The 18,652-nt window shown below is 35.0% G+C and overlaps 1 protein-coding gene across 1 annotated transcript in view; it reads left to right on the forward strand.

Annotated features, from left to right (window-relative positions):
- The first annotated feature begins 9,413 nt into the window (after positions 1-9,413).
- Positions 9,414-18,652, forward strand: part of fz2 (frizzled 2) — a 187,170-nt gene continuing 177,931 nt past the window's right edge. The window contains exon 1 of the mRNA XM_073091744.1: positions 9,414-9,451. The gene's annotated coding sequence lies outside the window, so the exon portion shown is untranslated. The remainder of the gene's footprint in view (positions 9,452-18,652) is intronic.

The raw sequence follows: 18,652 nt of genomic DNA on the forward strand, positions 1-18,652 counted from the left end.
GTTAGTCAAATCTGTTAGGAGCACGAAACAGAAGCAAATTCACAGTAACACTCAAACACAACAGGCAGCGTCGACAATCCCAACAAATATTCGTCAGTTTGCGCCAGGGCATTCTACGGCGTAGCACAATAGGGCTGTAGCGCGTAGCGGCGTGGTCACAATACGTGAATGCCTCCAAAGGCCTGCTTTCGTTGGACCATCGCCAGAACATCGAACAAGACCGGACTCGATCGATCCTAGGAATAACGAAGAACGTGAAAGGAAACGTATTCCTTTTGGGTTTTCCGTAATTTTTTCACATTTCATTACTAGAGCGGCTTCGTTTCCGTATTTCCCGTTATTGAGGAAAACAATATGCTTTTAAGTACTTCGGGTACCTTTTCCTGAGATTCGATTCGCACGCGATACTTTAGTTGGTCGAATTGAATTGTAAAGGTTATTAAGTTGACTTACGAGTATCACTACATATTCGCTTAGATGTTTAAAACTACGTGACGGATTTTGATGCAGTTTTTTTTATAAATAGAGTGATTCAACAGGAAGGTTTGTATGCATAATACATGCATAACATACTAGCAAAACACTGATAATTTTACAGATTTCGTAAATAAACACATTTTTGTGCTTAAATTGCGCTGCTAAACCCTACCTGTTCTACAATATTGTATACCTTAAAATGGTCTAAAATAATCCCGCAATGGCCATATGCCATCTATTTTTGTTGCGTACTCCACAATAACTGTTTTTATGATTTAAAAAGAAGACAAAAATTAAGTTCATAATAAAATGGTTTTAATAGATACTAAATATTAATCCTTATCAAAATAAAGCATTTCAAAATATCAAGCGTTTCATGCAGATAAAATTTGCTTTTTATGGCATGTAAATATGACTTATAGTTTAGAACATTCTGTGAGTATTACATTTTGCGGGATGAATATATGAAGGCACGCGCTATCAATACAGGTGATTTTCGTTCGGTTTAATAAACGTAATCATACATAGTTAGAATGTATCGACTGTTTTCCTTAATTATCAAAGTAGAAAACGAGGATGCAGCATACCTGGAAAGTGGGCGGTTCTCTACGAAAAGAAAATAGACATATTAGAGACATTATTCTATTCAACCCGTGTTTACTAGTTTGAGAATAAAAAATCTTTAAACCTAAGTTGTCGCGAATTTAGAATATAGTCAAACATACTGTTTGTTATAATAAATATAAATAAACACTTGACCCATTTGCTCTCCTAACAACAGAATAATATTTACACATTTCAATATAAACACTTTTAAAGTCAATAGTTTTTACCATTTCAAAATATTTTTTCTGATCTGACAGTACAGACTACTATTGGAAACCGATTTTACCGCTTTATATCCTATTTCGGAGAAATATAATTTTTGAACGTATGTATGTATCACTCTTTGGCATGCTCTGCAGTATTTGGTAAGCTTCGACTTGACGGAATTTCACATATTAGATGTCATTGGACTTGTCTTAGTTGTGGACGTGATATGGGCTACATTTTTAAGCAGTCGGTTTTTTTTTTGTTGTTATAATAATCCTCTAGTACACAATAATAACATTATTTATGCAGAGTAACACCGAGTACGTGTGACGATAAACTATTGTCGCAATCGTAAAATCATTTTCTTACTACACAAAATCCATTTGAAACACAGTCGTGCCACATTTTATTTATACACAGACGTGTACAGAAATATTGTACACAACATTCAATTTCCATTACGTAGTCAAAGACGGAGTCAGTCGCACGAAACATTCGTGTTTGCGAACAGAAATCTTTATGCTTTGAAGCCGTAAAGAATTTTGAGTTGTATCGAAGTAGGTTAGAGCCTTCATAAATACTACGCATATGCTCGCTTCTAAGCATTTTATTGCTCGTAGTGGTCGATTCACATTTATTGCGCTTGTCTCATTATTAACGGAGAGCGGGAAGCTATTTTTTCTGATATTATTTTATAATTAACCCAGCGAAAAGGGCTCCCTGATGGAAATTAGTTATCGTCACCTATTGACATTTGCAACACCGAAGAAGTCACTGTCACAATTTTTCCTTTTTGTGAAGAACTCCGTGTCATATCGCTCTGGGAATTCGCGCAACTTCAGAAAAGATATAATATAGTGACCACGCTTATCTTTGCATATTGGCGACTGCAGTAACAACTTCACAAGGTGACGCTTTATCCATCTCTTATATTTAAGTCATCACCTATTGAAGAGAGATATCTATTCCATTATAGTCTGTTACCACACAGCAATTGGGTAACCCCCGTTACTCCATTGTTTCCTGGTTCACTCGTTTCAAGGTGGGTAATAAAACAAGTGTCTTATTGCTCGTAGTAGTGGTCGATTCTCATTTATTATTCACGTCGGAATTTATTTGCCGGCGAGGCGGTGCCGCGTGTCTCCGCTCGCTACGATGAGCCACTTTGTTCCCATGTGTAGTTATGTTATTCGCCCTTTATTGCCTCAATTTTATTCAATGTGTACAAATCAGTGACAACGACAAAAGGAAACTCCATTCATATTTCGATTCAATTATTTATACCCGTATATGTAGGACATCGATCTGAAAAGTTAAGCAACGCTGTCAGAAGGTGGATGGGTGACTATTAGTGGCAAAATTCAATGTGAGTCCTTGAGCCCTTGCTTCTGTCATCAGACAGTCATTCGATTTTTATGGATGTTTTGTGGGCGGCTGGTAAACATCCGACACCAATTAACCACTAACTTGTATTTTTCTCCGTCAATACGCAATACTGGAACGCAGTGTGGTAGAATGTTTTTTTATAATATAGGAGTAGCAGACAAGCATGCAGTTCACCTGATGGTAAGTGGCTTCTGCTGCCCATGGACATCTGTAATCAACCCCAAATAGTATTAGATATTCCTACCAGAGGTCTGCCACAGATGCGCCGCTACTCCTGAGGACTCTGCTGGAACGCCTCGGAAAAATATGTCTCTCTTACCACACCCGCCAAACCAGAACACAGCAGCGTTTAACACTGTTATGAAGCAGAAATAGGTGTGGCGGTGGTACGGTCGGAGTCGAACCTTAGAAGGTTCTACCACCTTTAAATGTGCTCTAATTCTTCTCTGTAGAGAAACTGCTAACATATAGGTTGCTGCCATTCACATTTACCTTCAAGGCGCTAGCTTAATCAAAAGTTCATTACTATTCCAATAATGACATAACGACAATAAGACATTCTCGCTAATAGCGAAGTGCTCTTATCATCTTACAGGCTTCGTATGCATTCGGTACATACTGTACGGAAATTCCAGATCTAGACACTAGAAGATAGAGTGTGTATTACATCTGACACATCATCTTTACAGTCACAGCCTTCATTAAGCAACTGTGCGGCGAAATTGACGCTCACAGTGTCAGGGGTACCTCAGAACGTATCTATATGACGTCATCGTTATATTTTCCGCTTTGTATTTAATAAGTCACTAATGATAGCCTTTTTGTAGTGCCGAGACCGGCATTAAAGTCGTGCCGGGGCATTGTTATTGGAAATTGAAAATGCCAGTTCCCCGTTCAATATTTCAATGCTTAAGTAGTTTGTTTGCGAAGCGAAGCCTTTGTTTCGTTTTCAAATGAAGCTGCGCCAAGTTTTGTAATGTTTCAAGACTTGCTTTCGATTGCTCTTCTCTTTCGAGCGGTGTTGCTTTCTTTTCTTTGGGATCCTGTTTGTTTTTAGTTGGAGTGGTTGCTTCGTTGGAAAATCTTAACGCGGCTACTTATGCCGCGCTGCCGATGAAGCTATTAATATCTTAAAGACGAAACAGTGTTTGGAACAGTGTCTGAAACTGATATTTTACGCATTAATTTTTTTTCAATATGTAATCTACTGTAACAACGTATAAAATCTTCAGAACGAGATGTACTTACTTCTTAAACTTAAATTAATCGTTTTAATAGAAGAAGTGTATATGTTCCGTAATTCAATTAACTACGAAGCGAAGAGGCCATTGAACTCCACACAAAGACAGTTCAAAGCCCCCAGACATGTCGGTCAGCGCAGACTGCAATCCTTAGTTTGCTAAAAATGTAAATCTTTGCAAAAGCAATCAATCAGCGTGCACTCTCACCGCTTTGCGGGGACACCACACGAATATCTAATTTTGTTTGTTACCCCCGTTCTCCCTTTACCCCCTTGCATCCCCCTCGGAACCCCAAGGCTACGGCGCAGGCGTCGAACACCCTAAATCCTGGCGGACGTTTTGATGGATCACCCTTAATGACAAGCACTGAAGGGGACGTAGGGATGGCCGTTATCAGCACGCGTTATCGGTACACTACAGTGTCGATGAGGAAATTGGCTCGATAAAATCTAATCGTTCGTAGGGTAGCTCTAATTGATATGGTGTGTAATGTATTTTTAATAATACTAATTGTGACATTGCAATTATAGAAATTGAAAAATATTTGACTATTGTAGGTTATTCTTATTGTAAAAATAATTAAGTGCCTTAGCCTTAGTGATACTTACAAAATCTAAACAGCTGAACTAATTTTATTGTAATTTTGTAACTACAATGCAGGAGCGGATATTTTTTACTTATGTATATTGTATATTATTTCATATTACTTATTAAAGATAAATAAAAAGTACCTTATAGATAAAAGTACCTAATAAATTACCTAAAATTATCTCTTAATCATGTAACAAAATATGTCCACACGCCTGTCATCATATCTCGAAAATAAGCATGTAAGTTATTTAAACATATGGTGTGGTGCGAAAACTGGTAATGGTGCGTCGATGATAAATAATTAACATACCATGCAATAAAATATTTTATTTCCTATAAATAATTTAATTTCAAATTTACAACTATAGTATTTCATGTATCGATAATAGCATCCCATCAATATATCCATATTGACCATCATTTTACTTTATAATAATTTTGTAGCATTTTTATCGATATCGGTATTAAGTGGCCACCTCCCTGCCGCAGCACACGCCCCGTACATGAGCAGCACTCGCTACAATTGTATTAGACATTAGCGATGCCGCTCCGCTTTCGCCGTCCTTTTAAACCCCACGGAATAAGCGTTCTACCTCCTCACCATCTTTTTATATTTTCGTAAGTATTACTTAACTCATAATAGATCGTTGAAAGTTATAAAAAATTATGAAAGTTTAATATTTTTCGGAGAATTTTGCGCCTATCTGGAAATTATGCAGTCTGATGCTACGAGTATGGTTGATTATTTATTAATTGTGAGTTAAATTTATACTGTTTAAGGACCGGGGTTGTAATCGTAATAAATTGATACGATTTTTATTTTATCAAAAATCTAGGTTCTTAAACTTCCCTACTTCTATTAGGGTAGGAATTCTCAAAATATCTACGTTTTCGTCTACTAAGAAACTTTTGTGTTTTTTATACTCTTAGACTTTTACATTTTTATACCCTCAAATTGCCCAATAATAACTAATATTCTACTCTTGCTTCAAACAAAACTTTAAAGTTACATATAAACATAAATTTGTTGTATAAATTAAATAGCAATTTTTCAAAAACACACAAGCGTACATATACCTACTTCATAACAACGTACATAAGTTTTGATCGAATCATACCAGTACAATGGAATTACACATGAACCAAACATCGCGGGGCAAACGTACCTACAGTTCGTGCGGATGATTAATGTTCCCAGTCACGAAACTGCGGCTTCAGTTGGAACAATTACAGGCAATTGCTTCGTATAGACTCAATGGAATCTATTTAATGTACTTTTTGTTGCTTCATGCTAGAACGCGGATTCACGTCGTTACTGATTTCTATATAAGGATTGTAATGTCATTTATATCCTATATAAATAAACACAATTTAAGCGTCTGTTTGTAATATTAAAATAAGAGCTTTTTACTAATTTACTTTCTCACATATTCATATGAAAGTAAACTTACAAACAGATTTTGTCCATGTCATTCCGCCTATCTGTTTGTACCGAATTAAATGAAATGAATTAGAATTTTAATTATTCGATTTTAATGAAACTTTTACCGGCAGTTTTAGAAAAAAAAATAAGACTGTTAAAAAACTGTTAAAGACTGTGCAAAAATTGTTAAAACCCATGAAAAATCACAATTTGAACCTGCATTTGAAGGAGTAAATTCCTTCAAACGCGGGTGAAACCGCAGGGCACAGCTCGTATTAAAATAAAAGAGCAGTTGTACCCCTGATTGATGTTTCGTATGAGGTTGCGGTGCCTTGGGACCTGACTTCCTATTCCCCTTCTGAATCTGTTTCTGACTTGCACGAGTCTCGCCCTGAGATTAATCGCGTTTGAGATGAGAAAGAACTATTTTGTCTCATGAGATAGTCGGTGCAACTTCACCGCATGTAAGGTTTTTTGATTTTTACACAGATCAGAAACACGAGATAAGTCCTAGATATAATGGGGTGCATTATATCAAAATCTGATCGGCCGATTTCAATACGTTAGCTGTTAAAAAAGCTTCCCCGTAAATGAATTATTACGAGGAACGCAGTGATAGCCTAGTGGTTAACAAATTCGGCCTTTCGATCGAAGGGTCCGAGGTTCAAATCCTAGGCACGCACCTCTGATTTTTCAAAGATATGTGCGTATTAGAAATTATCACTTGCTAAACGGTGAAGGGAAACCTGCATACTTGAGAGATTCTCAAAGGTATGTGAAGTCTACCAATACGTACTTGGCCAGCGCGGTGGACTATGGCCTAATCCTTCTCATTATGAGAGCAGATCCGTGCCCAGCAGTGGGACAGTAATGGGTTGTTGATGATGATGAATTATTTATCAATTTGATTCGTTCACACAACACAGGGTTTCACACACCATATCTATTTTGCTTAAAAGCATCGTTAAGAGTTGCCGTGTTCTGGGTTGAAGGGTGTGGTAAAGGAGATATTTATACGAGGCCTTTCAACTTATTCATCAGGAAAAGCAACGCATCTGTGTTCTCTTACACAAAACTCATATCCTATCTGAGATTGATTAAATATTTACACGTGTGGCAATGGCCATTAACCAACAAGAGTTCGCAATCTGCATGCTTGATTGCAACTTCTTTATATTCTACAAACGTCGCGTATAACAAACACACTCCACAACAATTATTTTATATTTTTCGTATCAGAAATCGTTTCGTATTGTGTTTTTGTCTCCACTACTTTCCTAGATTGCTCTCACATGAGGTGTGGTGTCTTGGGACTTAGACACCGTTTCTAATTTATTCGTGCAACATACGCATCTGTTAGGATCCTGTAAAACAAATGGGAATAGAAAAAGAGGTGACACGTTTTGAATGTGGCATACAGTTATGGAATAGTCGTCAATTTAAATGTGGTGGGTACTCTTCGTGATTGCGGTGGTTGCATTTTTATTTGTACTATATGTGCAACTGGGATCTGATTTAAAGGGTAAAATAAATTGCGACGGCAGCAAACCATTTATCATCGACTACAAATAAGACTTTCACATAAAGCAACACTTAACATCGGATGGTATGCATTAACATTATGGTGGGACTTTGTGATTCAGTTCCGAAGGCACAACCGCTACTCTTATTTCTGCCTCATAGCACTGGAATTGGACACTGTTGTGTTCTATTGTGAAGGGTGTGGTGACGTACCTATACGCATTAGTGACATACCACAGGACTCTATTCTTATCTGGGATTTAATTACAGATATCTATGTAGAGTAATGGCAATTTATCATTGATGAACTAAATGATCCTTTGCTACTCACATAAAAAGGTAAAATTTTACATCAGACGGACGATGGACTGCATTTCTATTAACTGTCCCTATTACATTAATAGTTTTTGCTATCTACACAGTATACCATTTACTAATTTGTAGCTGTAGAGACGTTCTACTTAGCATCACAAATGTAAAGCTACGCGGAGTATCCAGTACAGCAAAATAGTCGGATCGTAATTACAGCTAGAGTGGTCTCCCGACGTGGATAAGTAAGATGCACCAATATATCATTGTTACTATGCAAATTACACTGTTCTGTGTGTAGATGAAATGTAGTTATGTACGGTAAACTTTACCTTGAATTAACCGGAGTAGTATATAAATATACTAGCTGACCCGACAAACATTGTGTTGCCATATACATAGAAAGATGTTAAGGATGAACAACCCTTATTACTTAGGGGTGTGAAAAATAGATAGTAGCCGATTCTCAGACTGACTGAATATGCATATAAAAATTTCGTAAAAATCGGTAAAGCCGCTTCGAAGGAGTACGGTAACTAATATTGTGACACGACAATTTTATATATAAGAATATCATCACATGTTTGGTCGCCCCAGGCAAAATGGTATTGTCTATAGATTTTTATTAAGTTTAAGTTTTTTCTACGGTTTTGCCGTAGTGCCCGCTCTTCGGGGTCCCCCAAAAACAATCCTGGTCTTTTGTCATTATATCCATATTAAAATAGGATACTACATAAAATTGCAATACTTTATAATTAATTATTTACCATATTTAACTATAAACTATAATAATAATAAAATGTTTATTGAATAAAATTACACAATTTAGTACACGATGATATTAGGTGTAGGGTAACATTAAGTATAAACTAAGTTTGAAGGTGGCTGTTATTAGGCAGAAAAAGGTGTGGCGGTGATGCCGCCAGGGTCTACCCACAGAGGGTTGTACCACTTTCAAGTATTAGGTACCAGATATTTAGCAGAAATCATTTTCAGACGACCATGTCGCTTACGGGTAATTACGTTAGGCGGCCGGCACACGATACATCCACACATGAATACATAACGTAGGTACATCCCATTGTACATTATATAGCCGTGTGTGGCTGACCGAAAACAGGCCGGTTTTTGTTGCCGTCATTAATACGTGACCGCGGATTAATTACTACACATTACATCCATTATGTTCGGTCACAAATTGACTCGGTAACGGAATTCGCATAAATAAAATAATGTGCAGTCCGTAATAATAAATGGCGTAGTTAAATTGTCAGTAAAATATATATCTTATGGTACTTTGTTATCCAAATAGATTAATTTATAAGTCTATTGTTAGATTTATTTGTAATTTTACTAAAACTCATCTAAAATTCTCTCTAAATAAAACTGTGAAATGGTAATTTAGCAGCGTAATTAAATTAACTAAGATACTAACACTAACAATATACTAATACTTCATTACGTAAATACGGTACGAACGACATACATATTTATCAATCAGTCAATATCAATCAATATAATACTATGCATTTTGTCATCACTGAGGTACAAAATTATTATAAAATTACAGTATTGTAAACAGTTGTAATGGAGAATATCATAAATATATGAAACATGACAGTGTATATTATAAATATTTTCTTTCATTTCAGGTTTACGAAGAGACCAAAATATCGCAAAAACAGTATTGGTAAGTTTCATTTATTTGTTCTTGCTTTAGCCGGCGATTATATACTTGCATGAACATACATAATCTGTTTACCATAATACCTATGAATGTCGTAATTTTCTAATGAACTAAGCATTTTTATAATTATTACTAGCTGAACCGAAACGTTGTGTTGTCATATAAATAAAAATAATGTTAAGGGTGAACAACCCTTAACATTTTTTAACACGGGTATGAAAAATAGGTAGTAACCTATTCTCAGACCTACTGAATATGCGTATAAAATTTTGTGAAAATCGGTAAAGCCGTTTCGGAGGATTATGGTAACTAACACTGTGATACGAGAATTTTATATACGAGTAGGTATAAGATTTATTGAAAGTTAAATATAAAAGTAGTTGAAACTTATTCTATTTTCCGGAAAATTGTAGGAAACTGTAAATACTATCTTAATCTTCGATGACAGCAGTAGGTAGAGCCAATATAAAAAGATAAAAATTATGTATATTTATAAATATAACGATTTTTCTTATCTGACAACGTCCATAATTTTCTGTTGAAGAATTCTAATTCCCCTTTCACTCGTTACTCGTTCAAGATACCACAAGTCCCTTACGTATGCCAAAATTCTGTACAACGACCTCTTGCGGGTAGAATTAAATCTGTAACCCCATTGTCCCATTGTCCAGATTTCGGGAACAATTGTATTCTGGGATTATTTATATCCTTAATGGTTTGTCTCTTGACTACTTTCACAGGACAATAATAAAAGGCAATCAATATAATGAATCGTCGGATCAGCGGTTGGTTTTCGGTTGTGGATTTAAATTTGTACAGCTCCACTCATGTATAACGAGAACGGATGCATGCATACATTTGCTGATGATATGCAGTAATTTATTGGCAGGAAACAATTGAATGCCCGCTTTAAATAGTGCCATCAAGGTCTGTAGAGTTCCGGGTTTGGAAGATGGAATGCAGTTTGTTAAAAAGTGGGTAGGGTTCAAATTAAGTAAGGTTCATAATTCAACTCCGGTGGCATTATCGCCATATATATTATCTATGACCTATTAACAGTATTAAATCCCAACTTAGTTTTCAGTGATAGCAATGCATTTGTGCCCTACCTCAAGTAGGATAATAATTCTATCTGGAGTAAATTACAGATGTCCATAGGCGGCGGTAACTATTTACCATTGGGTATTCATGCTTATTTGCTACGTTATTATTACGTTGATGTGGAAAAATCATCCTCCTGAGGTATTCTTGTATCACTATGGCATATGGCCCTTAAAAAAGAAACAAAAATAGCTCTTTTTTCAAAGATGCATTGGCGTCAGTGCCTTCTTTCCATCAGGTAGTCTGCGTAACTTCATCGTTAGGATTAACTATAAATAATATATGAATTATCGCTATTGATTTAAACACAAAATCAATTTTGTTATGAATATAAGCCGGAGCAATCGTTAAATATTATTTTAAAGTACCAGTCAATTCTTGTAAAGTTGCTCTCAAGACATATGAAATTTATTAGGAAGGATAGATAGATATTAGAAACACAAAACCAACGTTGTAAAAGATGTAATAATTTGTTGAAAGGACGTGAACTTTCAAATTAAATTCCTAGAGACATTGGCGTGACGAGTAATATAAAGTTTTCCTTTTTACAAATATCTAGAAATTGGGTTCATTCGTTATTTTAAGACACATAAATAACAAAGCACAGGTAGTTCCAGAAAAGGAGGAAACGGAAGTCATTCTAAAAGAAGCATGTGTATGCACAATCGCATGTATGGGTCCAAGTTAATTTCTACACTATGACATTGATAAAAAGGTTCAAAATAAACGCACCGTGGCTACAGATACTTAGCAGGGATGCTATTAATCGATCGACGAATACATTTCTCTGTCGTCGCCCGGCGTCGCATGCGCTTGCGCAGTTCTGTGGGATGACAATGATTTTAGAGAAAGTGAGATATGAGAAAGAATTCCTAAAATATAAATTTGATTCATACTACAGAATTAGTATATAGTTAGCATGTAGTTCACCTGATGGTAGATACCCACTGGAGCCCATAGACATTTGTAATTAACCCCAGTTAGAACTCCTAACAAACCATATCATAGTTGCTACTCGAGGCGAGTTGAGTTGGAACGCCTCATATAATCTTACGTATCGCCCTGACTACACTCATCAAATTATAACAAAACAGCGCTTAACATAACACTGTTTATAAAGCAGATATAGATATAACGGTGGTATCTTCTTCTAAAGACAAAAAACCACGGATGAGACACGGACTGAGAACAATATTTAAAATGGCAACACAATTTATGCTGTGAAAATAGTTATTTGCAAGTAAAGCCAGGATTAATTTCCTTGGGACCATACCTTTTTATTTTTAAAAGTATCTAAGAAAGAATAGTCTAGAACTTAATAAGAACACAAAATAAAGCGTAGTTCTTACTTAATTTCTTAAGTCTTGTCTATTTGCATATTTTTAATCGCATTAAAGAATTTGTTCACTGACTCGGAATAAGTTTGTTAAGTTCTGAACTTACTGAGCTCTGACTCTTGAAGTCTTGTTTAAGATGTTTTTCTTAAAATTAAAAGATAATACAAGATAGAAACGTGTACCGCCTTCTATATTTTTTGTTTGTTTTATGTTTATTTAAATTTAATTATGGTAGAATCTAGTGGGTCGACTTCAGGAGCACCAACACTACACCTTTTGTCTTATAACAGAAGTGACTAGCTACTGTGTAGACTGTAATCTTATTTAGGACTGATTACATGGCTCATCATGGGCTGCAACAAATAATTAATAATAGGGTGGTCCATAATTATTATTAAAATATGTATATAATTGCTTTGGTTTAATTAGTTATTTATTTATTTGTCCTGCAATTTAATGTTACCGTATATATAAGTCGCTTTTCGTAAATTCCATACATTAATTTCGTCATTCGTCAAAATATATTCTAATCTAGTTCGTCAATTTTTAATTTCTTTTTTGTCACCCTACTCTCTCGCTGCACTCAGCCAATCGCGTGGTTGCAAGTTGCGCGCGCGCAAACAACAGACATCTTGAATTATTATCTCAGCTCGGTGGGTGGCCACCGCTTTCGCACGACGGCGACTTCGGGACACTGTCGTAACTGTTACAGATTGTAATTAAAAACAATACGCTATTTGTTGTTTGTTGATATGGCTTGTTTGTTTTCTGATGACTTTAGCATTTATGTTGCATTTAGGTATAGCTACAAACATCGCACTTGTCGGGCACGGTCCGTGGCAAAATTATATCGTCTACTGTGTATAAACGTATTCATAGCTTCCGTAACGCGATCGAGCAGACACGGGCCGTGCCTATCAAACTATTGCAAATAAAAATATGATTACGTCTGACACAACACGGTGAATGTCTTGGACCTTAAGCCCCGTTTATATCTGCCGACATTTAACACATTTTATACAAAGATATAATTATGTTTTGCCAACGCCACTATTATATTGATTATTCTGTATTATGCACCTACAATTTATATCATCTTGTCTTGGCTATACAGTACAGATTTTTGGTGTAAATATATAGTTTCTATATATTATACCAGCGGTTAATTCAAGTATGTTTCCTCTCAGTAAAGCACATGAATTGAATTACCGCACATGAAATGGTCGAACGGCATTCATAGAGTAATTTAAGACTTAAAATACGAGTACAAATAATATTGAAATATCTTGATCTATTTGTATGTAAACATATGACAAAATCAATTAAAATTTTACACAGCACAACATAAATGCATTGAAAGATGTGTAAGTAACACTGAATAATCTTTTTCTTCACCGCTACAATAGATGGCGCTGTACATACTTGCGTAGTATCGATCAAGTATAGAATTTACAAACGATTTCTTATATATTTATGATATATTTGAACAGTCATAGTCTAGAGGTTGAAACTCCGCCTCTCGCCAGAAGATAGCTATCATTATCACTTAGTACAAAAAAAAATATTAGCGAATAAAACATTGTGAGGAAACCTACAAGCCTGAGATATCCCTAAAAAAAGTTCTCAGGGTAGTGCCAAGTCTATCAATTCGAACTTGGCCAGCGCGGTGAACTATGGTCTAAACCTGTCTCACTGAGAGAAGACCATTGGCCAGCAATGAGACAGTAATCCTGTCTTGTAAAAGTTGATGAATACAATATTTAAATAAATAAATTTCAAAATATCCGATGTTGACTATGAATAGAGCTCGGCGCACACGGCATTCCGATTCACAGAAGAGATAGAGTAATACGATCAGTGTGGTGCTCCTGGCCCCGAGATGACCGAGATCAATTACACTCGCTGCATTTTGATAGCGCTCATTAACATTGTGTGAAGCGCGTAGCTCCACCGCTCGTGTAAATCTTAACTGATGTACAAAGTTAAGCAACGTCGCGCGCTGTCGGGAAATGGATGGGTGACCATTAGTTACTTCATTTAGTACGTGATTACGTACTTCCGAGGGCGGACTAAGCCGTTTTAATCGTTGTTTAATAAGCTTAAAGTAGCAAATGTCTTTGCAGTTCACCTGATGAGAAACGGCCATTGCACCATAGACGATCATGACCACTTCCGTATGGAACGGATTGTACCGGAGGATAAGATGGTCGCCCCATATGTGAATAAATCAGTTGGTACTCACACCATGGCAGTATGCTGCATAGTGGTTCTACCACCTTTCTTATTGGAGAATCAGCAGAAGGATATGTCCCAATCGTCCCTATCAGTTAAAACGGTTACAGCCAACATCCCTTTTTGTAAAAAACCATAAAGAAAATACAATAAATTATTCTTAAACTTACCTAGAAAGTTAGTCGTAAGATACAAATAAACTAAATACTTTTCACATGTCTGAACATCTTTAAAAGACAAACATCTACCTGACCCTTCTATTTAAGAACCAAAAACCACTCAAAACTATTCGTAAAGCTCAAGCTTTTTAAGCTTAGACCCTGTCACAAAGTTTCTATTTACTGTCTATCGATAAGAGGACCTTTTTTTGAAAAGAAACATCAGGTTTCGAAATAAGATGTTCGTCTCGTTCGTAATTCGTGAGTTTGATAAGTAAGGATCGATAAAGTTTTAGTGATGTTCAGGTAAAACGATAAATTTTGTCTGGAGGTCGCATGTTTGTTTTTGGTGAATATAGAAAATAGGCTAATGTATGATAAGTATGACTGAAAAAAACATCCATAAAATTTTATGTATGTATTAAGTATGTACCAAACATTTTAGTTTAACTCGGAAATTTGTATTAGATCCGTAGTGATTTTTTTACATCGTAAAATTCTAGAAATAGTAATTTTCTAGATAGTACATCTTATCTGCAATTTTAGCTTATTAAGGTACAAAATTAAAATGGCAAAGGTACTGCAGCCTACAACAATGTCTATGTATCTTTCTACTTAGCCATAATATCTACGTATTAAACCCGACGAATGAGAGTCGTTCAAATCAGTTGTTAAATTAAGTTGCGACAAAAATTATATCTACCACTCTAATCGAAAGCGAAAATCAAAATTAATTAATTTGATGTTGAGTTATCGATATCGTTATCGACACCCAATATCGACATTCTACGGCCATAACCGTCACCGATCTCAAATCACTCACAGATAAGTTTCGCTACCTGCGTCTCGACGTCGCCAGCCCGTCGCCGGCAGCTCCACTTGACTCCTGTTTAAGTTACTCCAAGCTCAAGTGTTTCGATCAACATGTGTTCGGTGATGAGGGACTAATTGGTCTTTTTCGGTATTTGTTGATTTTGGTCTCTGGGTGAAACTCAGTTATTTAGGTTAGCCGTATTTAAAATTTTGTTGTCTGTTGCCATCGATATTCCTATCGAAAATTAGTCATGTGTGTATGTACGAGTATGTACTTGTTAGCGTAGTGAAATCTATTCTTTGCAGTTCCATTACCACACTAACACGCTACATAAAACAATTAAATATAGGCGAAAAGAGAATCTCCTTTTTTTGAAGTCAGATAAACGTGGATTAGCCCAGGTAATCAAAGTATAGCCAATAAAAGTATACTAAGTAGAATAAAAGTGAAAGAAGTTTATTTGGAAATTTACATAATTATATCGATATCATCATGTTACTATTACATTTACTATTCATTGAATACATCTCGACTAAGACTGTCCAATTTATTCGTTTCATAATTAACATTTTCCTTTCCCTAAAATTTTAAAGTAATACCTTAACTTTCTGAAACATCCTTGGTGGTCGCCCCGTCGCCATTTCGACTGTTATCTCTGAATCTCCGAGACATCCGGCCTTCGCAGAACTTTGCTATCTCTCACTTATCTCGGAGATACGCAATGCTATGGTCACCGCGGTGTAATCTGATGACGTCGCTATTAGAAGATGAGACTAAGTACTGAGATATTTTATTTTAATTTCAGACTCAGACGTCTGAGTAACTAGCTGTGCTTTATAACTCTAGCCATCTTTGAATACCTTTTCATACTTTTAGTTTTTACTACACACTTTTGTAATTGGTTTATGATTCTACTAGAATTACAATACATTACATATACAGGGTGAATTTTTAAAACGGGCCTTCAGGGCCAAATCGGAAACTATAAGGATTAGCGAAAAATGCTGAAAGGAGTTACGAGGCCGATTTTGTTAAAAACTAAAATTGCATCATTACTTTTTTAAAATAACTTTTTTCCTAGCCGGGAATCGAACGAGTTCATTTTGAAAAAAAAATGCACCCTCTATATTATTCCACTATCTGATAGTGTTGCTTATAAGGATCAAAATCTGGGAAGTAATGATAAATGACAAACTAAAAGAAAAGCCTCAATTTTAAGAAAATACATATTTTTTCATATTAATTTGGCAGTTAAGTTCCCGCCATTCATCAATTTAAACATTTCGTGTATTAACATTTTTATTGGCTCAATGTTTCTAATCATTCGAAATGGACGTTTTGTTTCCCAATAATTTATATTTTTATGTCCGACTTAGCTAAGGTTATTTTTAGGTCCATTAAAATAGATTTACTTGCTATGGGCGGAGTATCGTTTAATACAGATGTAAAGTTGACAATTTGCGAGAATTACTTTTTAGGGTCAAATCCGAGTAATTACTAAAAAAAGAGATATAGAAAATCATATTTAACGTTGAAACGAAGTTGTAATCAACAAACAATAAGAATTTACTATTTAATCAGTTATCTATTTTCATTAAAAAATCAATCCTAAAAACGGCGGTAACTTATTTGCCAAACTATTACTTTCTCATACTAAGCCGTATGTCATAGTCATAACATCGAATAATTAGTTGATTAACCAACAAATTCTTCAATGGTATGACTTATGTCTGTTTCTAAAGAATTATACATAAATCATTTGTTATGTATAATCCTTAAGGATTAGTATGCCAATCAATGTATGGAAAATTACGTATTTTCTTCAAAATTTTCCTTTTCCTTTAATTTGTCACATAACATTACTTCCCAGAATTTGATCCTTATAAGCGACACTATCAGATAGTGGAATAATATAGAGGTGTCATTTTTTTCAAAATGAACTCGTTCGATTCCCGGCTAAGGAAAAAAATATTTTAAAAAACTAATGATGCAGTTTTAGTTTTTATCAAAATCGGCCTCGTAACTCCTTTCAGCATTTTTCGCTAATCCTTATAGTTTCGGATTTGGCCCTGAAGGCCCGTTTTAAAAATTCACCCTGTATATCTATATAAACATTTTCAAGCAAAAAATATATTCTATACAGTATAACGTTAATACTGAGAAACAACATATACCTACAGGGTGAATTTTTCTAATAGGCCTTCAGGGCCAAATCCGAAACTATAAGCAGTGAAAAATGCTGAAAGGAGTTACTAGGCCGATTTTTATAAAAACTAAAACTACATCATTATTTTTTTAAATATCTTTTTACCTAGTCCCGTTTGAAAAATTCACTCTTACTATACTTTAAACCTATAGAATTACTAGCATACTAATATATTTTATATAGAAGTTCTTTAAATAAGATATACGTGTACCAAGTTTTTTTTAATTAATCCTCTAAAGATGTAGGAAGAAATTTTGTTTTGACAAAAAATATGAAAGCATCTTTTATGTGCGTTTCTGCTAGATTTTATTTTGAATTTGCATGAATATTCTTATGTGTTTTCGAGGACACGTTAAGGTTCATGTACATTTACAGACATAGATCGTGTCAACCGTGTACCTTGGCAGACGAAATAGTATTTTTGTATATAAAGTGTATTAACATATTTATATCTGCTTCTCAAACTATTGTATAGATTAAAATTGATTTAGTGTACGACGATCCGTGTCTGATACGTTATTTGTCTGCAAATATAAATGGGGCCTTATTAAGAACTGGCACCATTTTGAATTTCAATCTTTACTGCAACAAATTATACATTACACGTTAAAATTTTCGTTAACAAACATAATATTGACAGAAATAAATATTTACTTGCCACATTCGCTTAGTCATTCATTTTTGGTTATTTGTTTTACCTCCCGATGAGTCGACGCCGATTTAAGAATGAGATAGTGGTAAGGAAAATGACACGATCATTTATTATTTGACGTGTAACATGATATTTGCATTCGAAGTGTCAATAAATTGTGTTTTAAGAATGTTAATAAATTTTAGTGGCTCCAAATTTTGATGTAAAATAGATAATATTCTTAGAAGAGATTTCGTAGTGTGTCAGCCTTAAGTTATGAAAATGGTAAGTAAAATCTAAATTGTTTATATTAGAAATAATGCAGTATACCTACACCTGCATTGGTCCCATAAATATGTTAAAAGACCACTCAATTCGAACCGTTTGCGTCATTAAGACATAGTATTAGAATGTGTGTGTGTGTGTATTTAGGAATATTTATATTTTTAGAATAAATAATAAATAAAGATACTAACCTACATACCTACAACCTTAAGGATATGTCCCTGGGGTCGTTAGGGTTAAAGTACTTTTATATTATTTATTATTAATGGGTATGGAAAGCTTGGATAAGGAGTGATATAGTGTAGGAAAGTCCTTTTTTTCATGATTTGAAAATTACTCTACCTGTAGATTTAGATGAAAAATAACGACCTTGAAAAGTCCAAACTTGAAAGTCAAAAATAAAATATGTAACAAGAAAATACCAAATTTTACTAATTTTT

Source organism: Epargyreus clarus, unplaced genomic scaffold (genome assembly GCF_041222505.1).
Source record: "Epargyreus clarus isolate Ecla_fem2 unplaced genomic scaffold, WU_Ecla_fem_2.2 ptg000034l, whole genome shotgun sequence".
Taxonomy (NCBI): Eukaryota; Metazoa; Arthropoda; class Insecta; order Lepidoptera; family Hesperiidae; genus Epargyreus; species Epargyreus clarus.